Source organism: Balaenoptera ricei, chromosome X (assembly GCF_028023285.1).
Source record: "Balaenoptera ricei isolate mBalRic1 chromosome X, mBalRic1.hap2, whole genome shotgun sequence".
Taxonomy (NCBI): Eukaryota; Metazoa; Chordata; class Mammalia; order Artiodactyla; family Balaenopteridae; genus Balaenoptera; species Balaenoptera ricei.
Genome location: NC_082660.1, coordinates 128,515,458 through 128,534,021, shown reverse-complemented (window position 1 = coordinate 128,534,021; position 18,564 = coordinate 128,515,458).

Here is an 18,564-nt window from a genome sequence, read left to right as displayed (position 1 = left end):
ACTGCCCTCAGACTTGCATCCCACCTCTATGAGGATGTCATCAACGGTTCTATGTGTACTGCCACAAGGATGAGGATACCATGAGAAAATCTTCCTCCCTTTATAGCTTTTCCTGATAGGAACTGTGTTTCCCTTTCCTAAACTGTGGGTGCCCCCACTGTTTGGATTATTCGAGCACCGGTGTCATCCTCAAAAGGGCAGGGATCCTGGTCGCTCTCCATTCCCTCTTCTCGCCATGGCAAGCATCTCAACGACACATGCAGCTCCACCACTAGAACGGGTCCAAAGGCCACCACAACTGATGTTCCTTTTGAGCCTCCCCCTAGCCACGCAGACACTGTTTACACCAAGTCTGAGAGACCAGCACGTGTCTGAGCACAGCCCCGCAAACAGTGTGGCTTCGCGTTGCAAGAACGCCCCAGGACTTCTGGCACTTCCAAATGTACCTGGCACCACTCTACCCACCACATCATACTGAATGAATTCAACAATTTTTCCTAAATCGAGACACTTTGATTCACCCCCCTGCAACTTGCACCCATCACTCAATGGGGCCCTCTCTTCTGCTCTAACTTATGCCAGGAGGAGGAGGAGGAGCATCAGAGGACAAGAGCATTCGAGTTCTCTCTTGTTCTACTGGAAAGGCCCGTTAGCTTCTCTCAGCTGGCGGTGTACACATTGCTAGCAAAAGACTAATGAAATCGTGCCGAGATTTCCCGTGATGAGGTGGCTGCCAGAGTCGTCATGACTTCATGGCAAGCAGCTCAAGGTCACCTGCATCTCCACCACTACCACGCGTCCGAAGGCCAGCCTCAAAGTTGTTCTTCCTGAGCATTACTCTACCTGGACAGGAACTAATTCCCCAAAATACATGTAATCAGCACCTGTACAAGTAGGGCACCACACACATCAGGGCTCTCTGTGGAGGATCTCCCCGGTCCCATTCCCACGTTCACGGGGAGCTTTGATCTGTACCCTCATCACATTTTGATGCCTGCACCCACGATATATCCAGACCCCTAGAGGATATCGAACCGCTGCCTTCCAACCTGCATCCTTCCCTCACTGGATATCTGCACCTCCCTCCATCCCGGCTCTATGCCTAATAGAGAAGTGTCAGGACTCCACGAGAAAAACGCATATTATACTTCTCTCTTCTTTTCATAGGAATGATTTTCCTTCCTGCAACCTCTTTGTCTTCACTTTGTGAGGAAAGGACCACCTAACTCATCCTGAGGATGCCAGAAACACAGAGGGCTCCCAGGGTCATTAGGGTATCAAGGCACCCAACTCAAGGATGCCCGCAAATCCACCCCCATCACTGTTCCAGAGGCCACCACCAACGATGTTCTTGTGACTCTTACTCTATCCACACGGGCACCGTTTACTAGTAGTATATGTCAACAGCACCTGGGTGAACAGGGCACCGCACACAGCACGGCTTCTAAGTGGAGGACACGCCCAACTCCTTCTCACTCACACATGTACCTTTCTTACGTCTAACCATCACATCCTGATGGCTCTAATCTCGATTGATCTCTAACGCTACAAAATATCTAGACCCACTGGCCTCCAACTTGCATCTCTTCCCCTTGGGGATCACCTCAACGGCTCTATGCATATCTGGAGAACAATGGGGACCAGGATGCATGATCTTGGCTTCTGTTCTCTGCTACTCCATTAGCAATTATCTTTACCTTACTTACTTTACACATGTTCAAGTTTTTCGGGGTGGAACAGGTAAATCATCAGCAAGATGCGGTTGAGGTCTACGTGGCTTCCACAGCCTTCCGGACTTCTGGGAGGAAGATCACCTGTAGACCCACGCCCATCGCTTAGCCAACGGCCACCGCATCCGATAATCCACTTGCACAGCACTCTACCCACAAAGGCACTCTTTACCCCTAGGCTAGTAAACTGCACCTTTCTGGGCTGGGCACTGCACGCAGCATGGCCTCAATGTGGGGGACATGCTGAGTCTCCTTCCCAATCTATAGCGAAGTTTTCTTCTCTATGCCGACCACACCTTGAGGACTGTACCCAAGAGGTATCCATAGATGTAGACAGTGCTGACCCACTGCCCTCAGACTTGCATTCCACCTCACTGAGAATCTCATCGCCGGTTTTATGAGTACTGGCAGAAAGACGAGGATACCATGGGAAAATCTTCCTCCGATTATCTCTTTTCCTGATAGGAACTGTGTTTCCCTTTGCTAAACTGTGGCTGCCCACACTACTAGGAATATTCGAGCACCGGATTCACCCTCAAAATGCCAGGGATCCTGGTCGCACCCCTGGCCCTCTTCTCGCCATGGCAAGCAACTCAAAGACATGTGCAGCTCTAACACTACAACGGGTCCAAAGGCCACCACAAGTGATATTCCTTGGGAGCCACGCTCTGCCCAGGCAGACAGCGTTAAGCCCAAGTCTGACAGATCATCACCCGTCTGGGCACGGCCCCGCATACAGCGTGCCTTCGCATTGCAAGACTTACCCAGTACTTCTGGCACTTCCAAATAGAGCGTTCACCTCGTTCCCATCACATCATACCGAATACATTGAAGAATTTTCCGTGCATCGAGACACATTGATTTTCCGCCCTGCAACTTGCATCCATCACTCACTGAGGATCTGCTCTTTGGCTCCAAGTTTTCCTCGGAAGAAGATGAAGAGCATCAGAGGACAAGATCCTTCGGGTTCCCTCTTGTTCTATTGGAAAAGTCCAGTTAGCTTCGCTCACCTGTGGGTATTCACACTGCTAGGAACAGACTAATGAAATCGCCATGAGTTTTCCCGAGGTCACGGGGCTGCCAGAGTCCTCATGAATTCACGGCAGCCAGCTCAAGTCAACTGCAGCTCCACCACTACCACCCATCCGAAGGCCAGCCTAAAACTTCTTCTTGTGGAGCGTTACTCTACCTGGCCAGGGACTAATTACTCAAAATACAAGTAATCAGCACCTGTCCGGGCAGGGCACCACACACATCAGGGCTCTCAGTGAAGGATCTCCCCGGTCCCCTTCCCACTCTCGCGAGTAGCTTTGATCTGTCTCCCCATCAAATCCTAACGGCTGCACCCACGATATATCCAGACCCCTAGAAGATAGCAAACCACTGCCTTCCAACCTGCAACCCTCCCTCAGTGGACACCCACACCTACCTCCACCCCACTCTATGCCTACTTGAGAAGTATCAGAACCACGCGAGAATAACGCATATTGTACTTCTCGCTTCTTCTCATAGGAATGATCTTGCTTCCTGCAAACTGTTTGTGTTCACCTTGGGAGGAAAGGACCACTTAACTCATCCTGAGGATGCCAGCCCAACACATGGCTACCACAGTCATTAGGATATCAAGGCAGCCAACTCAAGGACACCTGTAACTCCACCCACATAACTGGTCTAGAGGTCACCACCAACGATGTTCTTGTGAGCCTTACTCTACCTAGACGGCTCGGTTCACTACTACTATACGTGAACAGTACCTGTCCGGGCAGGGCACCGCACACAGCACAGCTTCGAGGTGGAGGACACGCCTACCTCCCTCTCACTCACACATGTACCTTTCTTACTTCTATCCATCACATCCTGATGACTGTACCCAGGCTTGATCCTTACCCCTTCAAAATATCTCGACCCACTGTCCTCCACCTTGCATCTCTCCCCCGTGGTGATCTCCTCAGCTGCTCTATGCATTTCTGGAGAACTATGTGAACACAGGAAAAATGATCTTGCTTTCTGTTCTCTGCTACTCTATGAGCAATTATCTTGACCTTATTCACTTTATACATGTTCACGTTTTTCGGGGTGGAACAGGTAAATCATCATCAAGATGCGGTTGAGATCTATGTGGCTTCCAGAGCCTTCCTGACTTCGGGAAGTATGACCACCTGGAGCCCCATGCCCATCGCCCGTCCACAGGCACCACAACCGATACTCCAGTTGCACAGTACTCGGCCCGGAAAGGCACTGTTTACCCCTAGTCTAGGAAACGGCACCTTTCCGGGCTGGGCACTGCACACAGCACGGCCTCAAGGTGGGGGACCTGCTGAGTCTCCTTTCCCATCTGTAGAGAAGTTGGCTTCTCTATGCCGACCACACCTGGAGACTCTACCCAAGATTTATCCATAGACTTAGACGGTGTTTACCCACTGCCCTCAGACTTGCATCCCACCTCTATGAGGATGTCATCAACGGTTCTATGTGTACTGCCACAAGGATGAGGATACCATGAGAAAATCTTCCTCCCTTTATAGCTTTTCCTGATAGGAACTGTGTTTCCCTTTCCTAAACTGTGGGTGCCCCCACTGTTTGGATTATTCGAGCACCGGTGTCATCCTCAAAAGGGCAGGGATCCTGGTCGCTCTCCATTCCCTCTTCTCGCCATGGCAAGCATCTCAACGACACATGCAGCTCCACCACTAGAACGGGTCCAAAGGCCACCACAACTGATGTTCCTTTTGAGCCTCCCCCTAGCCACGCAGACACTGTTTACACCAAGTCTGAGAGACCAGCACGTGTCTGAGCACAGCCCCGCAAACAGTGTGGCTTCGCGTTGCAAGAACGCCCCAGGACTTCTGGCACTTCCAAATGTACCTGGCACCACTCTACCCACCACATCATACTGAATGAATTCAACAATTTTTCCTAAATCGAGACACTTTGATTCACCCCCCTGCAACTTGCACCCATCACTCAATGGGGCCCTCTCTTCTGCTCTAACTTATGCCAGGAGGAGGAGGAGGAGCATCAGAGGACAAGAGCATTCGAGTTCTCTCTTGTTCTACTGGAAAGGCCCGTTAGCTTCTCTCAGCTGGCGGTGTACACATTGCTAGCAAAAGACTAATGAAATCGTGCCGAGATTTCCCGTGATGAGGTGGCTGCCAGAGTCGTCATGACTTCATGGCAAGCAGCTCAAGGTCACCTGCATCTCCACCACTACCACGCGTCCGAAGGCCAGCCTCAAAGTTGTTCTTCCTGAGCATTACTCTACCTGGACAGGAACTAATTCCCCAAAATACATGTAATCAGCACCTGTACAAGTAGGGCACCACACACATCAGGGCTCTCTGTGGAGGATCTCCCCGGTCCCATTCCCACGTTCACGGGGAGCTTTGATCTGTACCCTCATCACATTTTGATGCCTGCACCCACGATATATCCAGACCCCTAGAGGATATCGAACCGCTGCCTTCCAACCTGCATCCTTCCCTCACTGGATATCTGCACCTCCCTCCATCCCGGCTCTATGCCTAATAGAGAAGTGTCAGGACTCCACGAGAAAAACGCATATTATACTTCTCTCTTCTTTTCATAGGAATGATTTTCCTTCCTGCAACCTCTTTGTCTTCACTTTGTGAGGAAAGGACCACCTAACTCATCCTGAGGATGCCAGAAACACAGAGGGCTCCCAGGGTCATTAGGGTATCAAGGCACCCAACTCAAGGATGCCCGCAAATCCACCCCCATCACTGTTCCAGAGGCCACCACCAACGATGTTCTTGTGACTCTTACTCTATCCACACGGGCACCGTTTACTAGTAGTATATGTCAACAGCACCTGGGTGAACAGGGCACCGCACACAGCACGGCTTCTAAGTGGAGGACACGCCCAACTCCTTCTCACTCACACATGTACCTTTCTTACGTCTAACCATCACATCCTGATGGCTCTAATCTCGATTGATCTCTAACGCTACAAAATATCTAGACCCACTGGCCTCCAACTTGCATCTCTTCCCCTTGGGGATCACCTCAACGGCTCTATGCATATCTGGAGAACAATGGGGACCAGGATGCATGATCTTGGCTTCTGTTCTCTGCTACTCCATTAGCAATTATCTTTACCTTACTTACTTTACACATGTTCAAGTTTTTCGGGGTGGAACAGGTAAATCATCAGCAAGATGCGGTTGAGGTCTACGTGGCTTCCACAGCCTTCCGGACTTCTGGGAGGAAGATCACCTGTAGACCCACGCCCATCGCTTAGCCAACGGCCACCGCATCCGATAATCCACTTGCACAGCACTCTACCCACAAAGGCACTCTTTACCCCTAGGCTAGTAAACTGCACCTTTCTGGGCTGGGCACTGCACGCAGCATGGCCTCAATGTGGGGGACATGCTGAGTCTCCTTCCCAATCTATAGCGAAGTTTTCTTCTCTATGCCGACCACACCTTGAGGACTGTACCCAAGAGGTATCCATAGATGTAGACAGTGCTGACCCACTGCCCTCAGACTTGCATTCCACCTCACTGAGAATCTCATCGCCGGTTTTATGAGTACTGGCAGAAAGACGAGGATACCATGGGAAAATCTTCCTCCGATTATCTCTTTTCCTGATAGGAACTGTGTTTCCCTTTGCTAAACTGTGGCTGCCCACACTACTAGGAATATTCGAGCACCGGATTCACCCTCAAAATGCCAGGGATCCTGGTCGCACCCCTGGCCCTCTTCTCGCCATGGCAAGCAACTCAAAGACATGTGCAGCTCTAACACTACAACGGGTCCAAAGGCCACCACAAGTGATATTCCTTGGGAGCCACGCTCTGCCCAGGCAGACAGCGTTAAGCCCAAGTCTGACAGATCATCACCCGTCTGGGCACGGCCCCGCATACAGCGTGCCTTCGCATTGCAAGACTTACCCAGTACTTCTGGCACTTCCAAATAGAGCGTTCACCTCGTTCCCATCACATCATACCGAATACATTGAAGAATTTTCCGTGCATCGAGACACATTGATTTTCCGCCCTGCAACTTGCATCCATCACTCACTGAGGATCTGCTCTTTGGCTCCAAGTTTTCCTCGGAAGAAGATGAAGAGCATCAGAGGACAAGATCCTTCGGGTTCCCTCTTGTTCTATTGGAAAAGTCCAGTTAGCTTCGCTCACCTGTGGGTATTCACACTGCTAGGAACAGACTAATGAAATCGCCATGAGTTTTCCCGAGGTCACGGGGCTGCCAGAGTCCTCATGAATTCACGGCAGCCAGCTCAAGTCAACTGCAGCTCCACCACTACCACCCATCCGAAGGCCAGCCTAAAACTTCTTCTTGTGGAGCGTTACTCTACCTGGCCAGGGACTAATTACTCAAAATACAAGTAATCAGCACCTGTCCGGGCAGGGCACCACACACATCAGGGCTCTCAGTGAAGGATCTCCCTGGTCCCCTTCCCACTCTCGCGAGTAGCTTTGATCTGTCTCCCCATCAAATCCTAACGGCTGCACCCACGATATATCCAGACCCCTAGAAGATAGCAAACCACTGCCTTCCAACCTGCAACCCTCCCTCAGTGGACACCCACACCTACCTCCACCCCACTCTATGCCTACTTGAGAAGTATCAGAACCACGCGAGAATAACGCATATTGTACTTCTCGCTTCTTCTCATAGGAATGATCTTGCTTCCTGCAAACTGTTTGTGTTCACCTTGGGAGGAAAGGACCACTTAACTCATCCTGAGGATGCCAGCCCAACACATGGCTACCACAGTCATTAGGATATCAAGGCAGCCAACTCAAGGACACCTGTAACTCCACCCACATAACTGGTCTAGAGGTCACCACCAACGATGTTCTTGTGAGCCTTACTCTACCTAGACGGCTCGGTTCACTACTACTATACGTGAACAGTACCTGTCCGGGCAGGGCACCGCACACAGCACAGCTTCGAGGTGGAGGACACGCCTACCTCCCTCTCACTCACACATGTACCTTTCTTACTTCTATCCATCACATCCTGATGACTGTACCCAGGCTTGATCCTTACCCCTTCAAAATATCTCGACCCACTGTCCTCCACCTTGCATCTCTCCCCCGTGGTGATCTCCTCAGCTGCTCTATGCATTTCTGGAGAACTATGTGAACACAGGAAAAATGATCTTGCTTTCTGTTCTCTGCTACTCTATGAGCAATTATCTTGACCTTATTCACTTTATACATGTTCACGTTTTTCGGGGTGGAACAGGTAAATCATCATCAAGATGCGGTTGAGATCTATGTGGCTTCCAGAGCCTTCCTGACTTCGGGAAGTATGACCACCTGGAGCCCCATGCCCATCGCCCGTCCACAGGCACCACAACCGATACTCCAGTTGCACAGTACTCGGCCCGGAAAGGCACTGTTTACCCCTAGTCTAGGAAACGGCACCTTTCCGGGCTGGGCACTGCACACAGCACGGCCTCAAGGTGGGGGACCTGCTGAGTCTCCTTTCCCATCTGTAGAGAAGTTGGCTTCTCTATGCCGACCACACCTGGAGACTCTACCCAAGATTTATCCATAGACTTAGACGGTGTTTACCCACTGCCCTCAGACTTGCATCCCACCTCTATGAGGATGTCATCAACGGTTCTATGTGTACTGCCACAAGGATGAGGATACCATGAGAAAATCTTCCTCCCTTTATAGCTTTTCCTGATAGGAACTGTGTTTCCCTTTCCTAAACTGTGGGTGCCCCCACTGTTTGGATTATTCGAGCACCGGTGTCATCCTCAAAAGGGCAGGGATCCTGGTCGCTCTCCATTCCCTCTTCTCGCCATGGCAAGCATCTCAACGACACATGCAGCTCCACCACTAGAACGGGTCCAAAGGCCACCACAACTGATGTTCCTTTTGAGCCTCCCCCTAGCCACGCAGACACTGTTTACACCAAGTCTGAGAGACCAGCACGTGTCTGAGCACAGCCCCGCAAACAGTGTGGCTTCGCGTTGCAAGAACGCCCCAGGACTTCTGGCACTTCCAAATGTACCTGGCACCACTCTACCCACCACATCATACTGAATGAATTCAACAATTTTTCCTAAATCGAGACACTTTGATTCACCCCCCTGCAACTTGCACCCATCACTCAATGGGGCCCTCTCTTCTGCTCTAACTTATGCCAGGAGGAGGAGGAGGAGCATCAGAGGACAAGAGCATTCGAGTTCTCTCTTGTTCTACTGGAAAGGCCCGTTAGCTTCTCTCAGCTGGCGGTGTACACATTGCTAGCAAAAGACTAATGAAATCGTGCCGAGATTTCCCGTGATGAGGTGGCTGCCAGAGTCGTCATGACTTCATGGCAAGCAGCTCAAGGTCACCTGCATCTCCACCACTACCACGCGTCCGAAGGCCAGCCTCAAAGTTGTTCTTCCTGAGCATTACTCTACCTGGACAGGAACTAATTCCCCAAAATACATGTAATCAGCACCTGTACAAGTAGGGCACCACACACATCAGGGCTCTCTGTGGAGGATCTCCCCGGTCCCATTCCCACGTTCACGGGGAGCTTTGATCTGTACCCTCATCACATTTTGATGCCTGCACCCACGATATATCCAGACCCCTAGAGGATATCGAACCGCTGCCTTCCAACCTGCATCCTTCCCTCACTGGATATCTGCACCTCCCTCCATCCCGGCTCTATGCCTAATAGAGAAGTGTCAGGACTCCACGAGAAAAACGCATATTATACTTCTCTCTTCTTTTCATAGGAATGATTTTCCTTCCTGCAACCTCTTTGTCTTCACTTTGTGAGGAAAGGACCACCTAACTCATCCTGAGGATGCCAGAAACACAGAGGGCTCCCAGGGTCATTAGGGTATCAAGGCACCCAACTCAAGGATGCCCGCAAATCCACCCCCATCACTGTTCCAGAGGCCACCACCAACGATGTTCTTGTGACTCTTACTCTATCCACACGGGCACCGTTTACTAGTAGTATATGTCAACAGCACCTGGGTGAACAGGGCACCGCACACAGCACGGCTTCTAAGTGGAGGACACGCCCAACTCCTTCTCACTCACACATGTACCTTTCTTACGTCTAACCATCACATCCTGATGGCTCTAATCTCGATTGATCTCTAACGCTACAAAATATCTAGACCCACTGGCCTCCAACTTGCATCTCTTCCCCTTGGGGATCACCTCAACGGCTCTATGCATATCTGGAGAACAATGGGGACCAGGATGCATGATCTTGGCTTCTGTTCTCTGCTACTCCATTAGCAATTATCTTTACCTTACTTACTTTACACATGTTCAAGTTTTTCGGGGTGGAACAGGTAAATCATCAGCAAGATGCGGTTGAGGTCTACGTGGCTTCCACAGCCTTCCGGACTTCTGGGAGGAAGATCACCTGTAGACCCACGCCCATCGCTTAGCCAACGGCCACCGCATCCGATAATCCACTTGCACAGCACTCTACCCACAAAGGCACTCTTTACCCCTAGGCTAGTAAACTGCACCTTTCTGGGCTGGGCACTGCACGCAGCATGGCCTCAATGTGGGGGACATGCTGAGTCTCCTTCCCAATCTATAGCGAAGTTTTCTTCTCTATGCCGACCACACCTTGAGGACTGTACCCAAGAGGTATCCATAGATGTAGACAGTGCTGACCCACTGCCCTCAGACTTGCATTCCACCTCACTGAGAATCTCATCGCCGGTTTTATGAGTACTGGCAGAAAGACGAGGATACCATGGGAAAATCTTCCTCCGATTATCTCTTTTCCTGATAGGAACTGTGTTTCCCTTTGCTAAACTGTGGCTGCCCACACTACTAGGAATATTCGAGCACCGGATTCACCCTCAAAATGCCAGGGATCCTGGTCGCACCCCTGGCCCTCTTCTCGCCATGGCAAGCAACTCAAAGACATGTGCAGCTCTAACACTACAACGGGTCCAAAGGCCACCACAAGTGATATTCCTTGGGAGCCACGCTCTGCCCAGGCAGACAGCGTTAAGCCCAAGTCTGACAGATCATCACCCGTCTGGGCACGGCCCCGCATACAGCGTGCCTTCGCATTGCAAGACTTACCCAGTACTTCTGGCACTTCCAAATAGAGCGTTCACCTCGTTCCCATCACATCATACCGAATACATTGAAGAATTTTCCGTGCATCGAGACACATTGATTTTCCGCCCTGCAACTTGCATCCATCACTCACTGAGGATCTGCTCTTTGGCTCCAAGTTTTCCTCGGAAGAAGATGAAGAGCATCAGAGGACAAGATCCTTCGGGTTCCCTCTTGTTCTATTGGAAAAGTCCAGTTAGCTTCGCTCACCTGTGGGTATTCACACTGCTAGGAACAGACTAATGAAATCGCCATGAGTTTTCCCGAGGTCACGGGGCTGCCAGAGTCCTCATGAATTCACGGCAGCCAGCTCAAGTCAACTGCAGCTCCACCACTACCACCCATCCGAAGGCCAGCCTAAAACTTCTTCTTGTGGAGCGTTACTCTACCTGGCCAGGGACTAATTACTCAAAATACAAGTAATCAGCACCTGTCCGGGCAGGGCACCACACACATCAGGGCTCTCAGTGAAGGATCTCCCCGGTCCCCTTCCCACTCTCGCGAGTAGCTTTGATCTGTCTCCCCATCAAATCCTAACGGCTGCACCCACGATATATCCAGACCCCTAGAAGATAGCAAACCACTGCCTTCCAACCTGCAACCCTCCCTCAGTGGACACCCACACCTACCTCCACCCCACTCTATGCCTACTTGAGAAGTATCAGAACCACGCGAGAATAACGCATATTGTACTTCTCGCTTCTTCTCATAGGAATGATCTTGCTTCCTGCAAACTGTTTGTGTTCACCTTGGGAGGAAAGGACCACTTAACTCATCCTGAGGATGCCAGCCCAACACATGGCTACCACAGTCATTAGGATATCAAGGCAGCCAACTCAAGGACACCTGTAACTCCACCCACATAACTGGTCTAGAGGTCACCACCAACGATGTTCTTGTGAGCCTTACTCTACCTAGACGGCTCGGTTCACTACTACTATACGTGAACAGTACCTGTCCGGGCAGGGCACCGCACACAGCACAGCTTCGAGGTGGAGGACACGCCTACCTCCCTCTCACTCACACATGTACCTTTCTTACTTCTATCCATCACATCCTGATGACTGTACCCAGGCTTGATCCTTACCCCTTCAAAATATCTCGACCCACTGTCCTCCACCTTGCATCTCTCCCCCGTGGTGATCTCCTCAGCTGCTCTATGCATTTCTGGAGAACTATGTGAACACAGGAAAAATGATCTTGCTTTCTGTTCTCTGCTACTCTATGAGCAATTATCTTGACCTTATTCACTTTATACATGTTCACGTTTTTCGGGGTGGAACAGGTAAATCATCATCAAGATGCGGTTGAGATCTATGTGGCTTCCAGAGCCTTCCTGACTTCGGGAAGTATGACCACCTGGAGCCCCATGCCCATCGCCCGTCCACAGGCACCACAACCGATACTCCAGTTGCACAGTACTCGGCCCGGAAAGGCACTGTTTACCCCTAGTCTAGGAAACGGCACCTTTCCGGGCTGGGCACTGCACACAGCACGGCCTCAAGGTGGGGGACCTGCTGAGTCTCCTTTCCCATCTGTAGAGAAGTTGGCTTCTCTATGCCGACCACACCTGGAGACTCTACCCAAGATTTATCCATAGACTTAGACGGTGTTTACCCACTGCCCTCAGACTTGCATCCCACCTCTATGAGGATGTCATCAACGGTTCTATGTGTACTGCCACAAGGATGAGGATACCATGAGAAAATCTTCCTCCCTTTATAGCTTTTCCTGATAGGAACTGTGTTTCCCTTTCCTAAACTGTGGGTGCCCCCACTGTTTGGATTATTCGAGCACCGGCGTCATCCTCAAAAGGGCAGGGATCCTGGTCGCTCTCCATTCCCTCTTCTCGCCATGGCAAGCATCTCAACGACACATGCAGCTCCACCACTAGAACGGGTCCAAAGGCCACCACAACTGATGTTCCTTTTGAGCCTCCCCCTAGCCACGCAGACACTGTTTACACCAAGTCTGAGAGACCAGCACGTGTCTGAGCACAGCCCCGCAAACAGTGTGGCTTCGCGTTGCAAGAACGCCCCAGGACTTCTGGCACTTCCAAATGTACCTGGCACCACTCTACCCACCACATCATACTGAATGAATTCAACAATTTTTCCTAAATCGAGACACTTTGATTCACCCCCCTGCAACTTGCACCCATCACTCAATGGGGCCCTCTCTTCTGCTCTAACTTATGCCAGGAGGAGGAGGAGGAGCATCAGAGGACAAGAGCATTCGAGTTCTCTCTTGTTCTACTGGAAAGGCCCGTTAGCTTCTCTCAGCTGGCGGTGTACACATTGCTAGCAAAAGACTAATGAAATCGTGCCGAGATTTCCCGTGATGAGGTGGCTGCCAGAGTCGTCATGACTTCATGGCAAGCAGCTCAAGGTCACCTGCATCTCCACCACTACCACGCGTCCGAAGGCCAGCCTCAAAGTTGTTCTTCCTGAGCATTACTCTACCTGGACAGGAACTAATTCCCCAAAATACATGTAATCAGCACCTGTACAAGTAGGGCACCACACACATCAGGGCTCTCTGTGGAGGATCTCCCCGGTCCCATTCCCACGTTCACGGGGAGCTTTGATCTGTACCCTCATCACATTTTGATGCCTGCACCCACGATATATCCAGACCCCTAGAGGATATCGAACCGCTGCCTTCCAACCTGCATCCTTCCCTCACTGGATATCTGCACCTCCCTCCATCCCGGCTCTATGCCTAATAGAGAAGTGTCAGGACTCCACGAGAAAAACGCATATTATACTTCTCTCTTCTTTTCATAGGAATGATTTTCCTTCCTGCAACCTCTTTGTCTTCACTTTGTGAGGAAAGGACCACCTAACTCATCCTGAGGATGCCAGAAACACAGAGGGCTCCCAGGGTCATTAGGGTATCAAGGCACCCAACTCAAGGATGCCCGCAAATCCACCCCCATCACTGTTCCAGAGGCCACCACCAACGATGTTCTTGTGACTCTTACTCTATCCACACGGGCACCGTTTACTAGTAGTATATGTCAACAGCACCTGGGTGAACAGGGCACCGCACACAGCACGGCTTCTAAGTGGAGGACACGCCCAACTCCTTCTCACTCACACATGTACCTTTCTTACGTCTAACCATCACATCCTGATGGCTCTAATCTCGATTGATCTCTAACGCTACAAAATATCTAGACCCACTGGCCTCCAACTTGCATCTCTTCCCCTTGGGGATCACCTCAACGGCTCTATGCATATCTGGAGAACAATGGGGACCAGGATGCATGATCTGGGCTTCTGTTCTCTGCTACTCCATTAGCAATTATCTTTACCTTACTTACTTTACACATGTTCAAGTTTTTCGGGGTGGAACAGGTAAATCATCAGCAAGATGCGGTTGAGGTCTACGTGGCTTCCACAGCCTTCCGGACTTCTGGGAGGAAGATCACCTGTAGACCCACGCCCATCGCTTAGCCAACGGCCACCGCATCCGATAATCCACTTGCACAGCACTCTACCCACAAAGGCACTCTTTACCCCTAGGCTAGTAAACTGCACCTTTCTGGGCTGGGCACTGCACGCAGCATGGCCTCAATGTGGGGGACATGCTGAGTCTCCTTCCCAATCTATAGCGAAGTTTTCTTCTCTATGCCGACCACACCTTGAGGACTGTACCCAAGAGGTATCCATAGATGTAGACAGTGCTGACCCACTGCCCTCAGACTTGCATTCCACCTCACTGAGAATCTCATCGCCGGTTTTATGAGTACTGGCAGAAAGACGAGGATACCATGGGAAAATCTTCCTCCGATTATCTCTTTTCCTGATAGGAACTGTGTTTCCCTTTGCTAAACTGTGGCTGCCCACACTACTAGGAATATTCGAGCACCGGATTCACCCTCAAAATGCCAGGGATCCTGGTCGCACCCCTGGCCCTCTTCTCGCCATGGCAAGCAACTCAAAGACATGTGCAGCTCTAACACTACAACGGGTCCAAAGGCCACCACAAGTGATATTCCTTGGGAGCCACGCTCTGCCCAGGCAGACAGCGTTAAGCCCAAGTCTGACAGATCATCACCCGTCTGGGCACGGCCCCGCATACAGCGTGCCTTCGCATTGCAAGACTTACCCAGTACTTCTGGCACTTCCAAATAGAGCGTTCACCTCGTTCCCATCACATCATACTGAATACATTGAAGAATTTTCCGTGCATCGAGACACATTGATTTTCCGCCCTGCAACTTGCATCCATCGCTCACTGAGGATCTGCTCTTTGGCTCCAAGTTTTCCTCGGAAGAAGATGAAGAGCATCAGAGGACAAGATCCTTCGGGTTCCCTCTTGTTCTATTGGAAAAGTCCAGTTAGCTGCGCTCACCTGTGGGTATTCACACTGCTAGGAACAGACTAATGAAATCGCCATGAGTTTTCCCGAGGTCACGGGGCTGCCAGAGTCCTCATGAATTCACGGCAGCCAGCTCAAGTCAACTGCAGCTCCACCACTACCACCCATCCGAAGGCCAGCCTAAAACTTCTTCTTGTGGAGCGTTACTCTACCTGGCCAGGGACTAATTACTCAAAATACAAGTAATCAGCACCTGTCCGGGCAGGGCACCACACACATCAGGGCTCTCAGTGAAGGATCTCCCCGGTCCCCTTCCCACTCTCGCGAGTAGCTTTGATCTGTCTCCCCATCAAATCCTAACGGCTGCACCCACGATATATCCAGACCCCTAGAAGATAGCAAACCACTGCCTTCCAACCTGCAACCCTCCCTCAGTGGACACCCACACCTACCTCCACCCCACTCTATGCCTACTTGAGAAGTATCAGAACCACGCGAGAATAACGCATATTGTACTTCTCGCTTCTTCTCATAGGAATGATCTTGCTTCCTGCAAACTGTTTGTGTTCACCTTGGGAGGAAAGGACCACTTAACTCATCCTGAGGATGCCAGCCCAACACATGGCTACCACAGTCATTAGGATATCAAGGCAGCCAACTCAAGGACACCTGTAACTCCACCCACATAACTGGTCTAGAGGTCACCACCAACGATGTTCTTGTGAGCCTTACTCTACCTAGACGGCTCGGTTCACTACTACTATACGTGAACAGTACCTGTCCGGGCAGGGCACCGCACACAGCACAGCTTCGAGGTGGAGGACACGCCTACCTCCCTCTCACTCACACATGTACCTTTCTTACTTCTATCCATCACATCCTGATGACTGTACCCAGGCTTGATCCTTACCCCTTCAAAATATCTCGACCCACTGTCCTCCACCTTGCATCTCTCCCCCGTGGTGATCTCCTCAGCTGCTCTATGCATTTCTGGAGAACTATGTGAACACAGGAAAAATGATCTTGCTTTCTGTTCTCTGCTACTCTATGAGCAATTATCTTGACCTTATTCACTTTATACATGTTCACGTTTTTCGGGGTGGAACAGGTAAATCATCATCAAGATGCGGTTGAGATCTATGTGGCTTCCAGAGCCTTCCTGACTTCGGGAAGTATGACCACCTGGAGCCCCATGCCCATCGCCCGTCCACAGGCACCACAACCGATACTCCAGTTGCACAGTACTCGGCCCGGAAAGGCACTGTTTACCCCTAGTCTAGGAAACGGCACCTTTCCGGGCTGGGCACTGCACACAGCACGGCCTCAAGGTGGGGGACCTGCTGAGTCTCCTTTCCCATCTGTAGAGAAGTTGGCTTCTCTATGCCGACCACACCTGGAGACTCTACCCAAGATTTATCCATAGACTTAGACAGTGTTTACCCACTGCCCTCAGACTTGCATCCCACCTCTATGAGGATGTCATCAACGGTTCTATGTGTACTGCCACAAGGATGAGGATACCATGAGAAAATCTTCCTCCCTTTATAGCTTTTCCTGATAGGAACTGTGTTTCCCTTTCCTAAACTGTGGGTGCCCCCACTGTTTGGATTATTCGAGCACCGGTGTCATCCTCAAAAGGGCAGGGATCCTGGTCGCTCTCCATTCCCTCTTCTCGCCATGGCAAGCATCTCAACGACACATGCAGCTCCACCACTAGAACGGGTCCAAAGGCCACCACAACTGATGTTCCTTTTGAGCCTCCCCCTAGCCACGCAGACACTGTTTACACCAAGTCTGAGAGACCAGCACGTGTCTGAGCACAGCCCCGCAAACAGTGTGGCTTCGCGTTGCAAGAACGCCCCAGGACTTCTGGCACTTCCAAATGTACCTGGCACCACTCTACCCACCACATCATACTGAATGAATTCAACAATTTTTCCTAAATCGAGACACTTTGATTCACCCCCCTGCAACTTGCACCCATCACTCAATGGGGCCCTCTCTTCTGCTCTAACTTATGCCAGGAGGAGGAGGAGGAGCATCAGAGGACAAGAGCATTCGAGTTCTCTCTTGTTCTACTGGAAAGGCCCGTTAGCTTCTCTCAGCTGGCGGTGTACACATTGCTAGCAAAAGACTAATGAAATCGTGCCGAGATTTCCCGTGATGAGGTGGCTGCCAGAGTCGTCATGACTTCATGGCAAGCAGCTCAAGGTCACCTGCATCTCCACCACTACCACGCGTCCGAAGGCCAGCCTCAAAGTTGTTCTTCCTGAGCATTACTCTACCTGGACAGGAACTAATTCCCCAAAATACATGTAATCAGCACCTGTACAAGTAGGGCACCACACACATCAGGGCTCTCTGTGGAGGATCTCCCCGGTCCCATTCCCACGTTCACGGGGAGCTTTGATCTGTACCCTCATCACATTTTGATGCCTGCACCCACGATATATCCAGACCCCTAGAGGATATCGAACCGCTGCCTTCCAACCTGCATCCTTCCCTCACTGGATATCTGCACCTCCCTCCATCCCGGCTCTATGCCTAATAGAGAAGTGTCAGGACTCCACGAGAAAAACGCATATTATACTTCTCTCTTCTTTTCATAGGAATGATTTTCCTTCCTGCAACCTCTTTGTCTTCACTTTGTGAGGAAAGGACCACCTAACTCATCCTGAGGATGCCAGAAACACAGAGGGCTCCCAGGGTCATTAGGGTATCAAGGCACCCAACTCAAGGATGCCCGCAAATCCACCCCCATCACTGTTCCAGAGGCCACCACCAACGATGTTCTTGTGACTCTTACTCTATCCACACGGGCACCGTTTACTAGTAGTATATGTCAACAGCACCTGGGTGAACAGGGCACCGCACACAGCACGGCTTCTAAGTGGAGGACACGCCCAACTCCTTCTCACTCACACATGTACCTTTCTTACGTCTAACCATCACATCCTGATGGCTCTAATCTCGATTGATCTCTAACGCTACAAAATATCTAGACCCACTGGCCTCCAACTTGCATCTCTTCCCCTTGGGGATCACCTCAACGGCTCTATGCATATCTGGAGAACAATGGGGACCAGGATGCATGATCTTGGCTTCTGTTCTCTGCTACTCCATTAGCAATTATCTTTACCTTACTTACTTTACACATGTTCAAGTTTTTCGGGGTGGAACAGGTAAATCATCAGCAAGATGCGGTTGAGGTCTACGTGGCTTCCACAGCCTTCCGGACTTCTGGGAGGAAGATCACCTGTAGACCCACGCCCATCGCTTAGCCAACGGCCACCGCATCCGATAATCCACTTGCACAGCACTCTACCCACAAAGGCACTCTTTACCCCTAGGCTAGTAAACTGCACCTTTCTGGGCTGGGCACTGCACGCAGCATGGCCTCAATGTGGGGG